We start from the raw sequence: 1,872 nt of genomic DNA on the forward strand, positions 1-1,872 counted from the left end.
TTGCGATTGGCCTTATGTATGGCAACGGGCGTATGCAGTGTAGGCAATAATTTTTTTTTTTTTCATTTTAGACTTTTGCGCACATGAACCTGTCAACCTCACTACTAAATTTCATTACTCCAAGGAGAGCCAAACTTGACCTAAAATTTTCCAGCTCAGGTCTGGTTAGGCCTTTCAGATGCTATGAGTTGAACTCGAGTTAATATGATCTCGAGCCCTATATGGAAACAACATGAGGTAACCCAACCCAACTCACCCCAGCTAAAATTTTCGGTCAGGTGCCTTGTTGGTGAGATCATCCACCCAAGTTGCAATCTTGTCATAGCAATTATGAAGTATGATGACATAAACGTTGAAGCATTAGATAGCTATAGCTAGATAATCTCTATGAAGTGTCATCATAACCGGAGGTACATTTCTATGGAGAGGCATCATAACGAAAAATGTTGAAGCATTAGAAGGTAATTAATCTTTGTGGGTTGTCATCATAACATAAGCTGCATTCAGATGGAGAGACAATTCAAGGTGTGGACCTACAAAGGCGGCAAACCATCTTTGATGCCCTGGCCCACCCATGCAAGCAAATTAATTCATAGGATTACACACACATCTTGCATATATAATCCCCTACCTATGCTAATAATTAAGATATAGGATATGTAATCGAGTTCTTTGGAAGCAGGTAAACCTAAATTTGATCAATAATCTCACCTGCAAATCCTTCAAACATACAAGAAACTAATATTTAATTGCCTCCGTCCCCTCATATTTTTGGTACTTATTATTGTTTTAGCCGTTACTGTTTCTAATTTCGAACGGCAAGTCACCTGAAGGGCCAGATAGATAGTTAGAAATAATTGCACCCGTTTTTTACTTGTTCAAATCACAAAAGTGCCCTCAGTTTCCAACACGTGGCATCCCCGGTCAGGGCGTTTCTGTAAATATAATTGAATCAATGGGCTAAAAATATTAGAATCTTCAATGCCTTCATCAAACGTTATTTGCCTTGCTTGAGCTAATAACGTGGAAGATAATGAAGGCATTGCAGTGGTCGTGCCCCTCCAAAGAACAAGAGGCAGATATGGGTTCAATTTGCGGATGGTGCATTCTAGGTTGGGAATGTGTGCGCGCGTGTATATATATATATATATATATATATATATATATATATATATATATATATATATATATATATATATATATATATATATATATATATATATATATATATATAAAATTTATAATATATATTATTAATTTAATATTTTAAAATATAATATTATATTATATTTGTTTTAATTATATTTTTTAATTAAATCAAGGCTCGAATTTAAGCTCGAACTTAAACTCAAGTATGGCTCAGTTAATACTCGAGTCGAGCCGAGTTGACCTCGACTATTACTTCTTTTTTTTTATCTGAGTCAAGTTTGAACTTAGATATTAAAGCTCGATCGGTCTCAAATTAAATTTTAAGGTCTGAGTATTTTGAATGGAGTCAAACTTTGAGCCTCTAACTACTCGACCCGGCTTACAAAGGGAAGTTAAAGAACATTTAGTAAATAAAAAAAAAAGTCGCAGTGTGAAATTTAACTTGGTTTATTAGAGCCGATAGCTTTCTTGGTTATCTTCTTCAGGTTGTGGCATACGCGTAGATTTATGAGACTTGGAGGTCAATAATTAACCAAGAAAGAATGAACTCGAATCAGTACAGCTAGCCCAACCCTCCCACCCAATTTCAGTTATCTGTCCTTCTTCTCAATGGCATATTCGTAGTTTCATCAAATTGAATGACCAATCACAAAACTACGAACACCAACTTCAAGTTCCCTCCTCTCTCTCTCTCTCTCTTCAAAATGACTCGAACCAACAGCA

Source organism: Phoenix dactylifera, unplaced genomic scaffold, assembly GCF_009389715.1.
Source record: "Phoenix dactylifera cultivar Barhee BC4 unplaced genomic scaffold, palm_55x_up_171113_PBpolish2nd_filt_p 001658F, whole genome shotgun sequence".
NCBI lineage: Eukaryota > Viridiplantae > Streptophyta > Magnoliopsida > Arecales > Arecaceae > Phoenix > Phoenix dactylifera.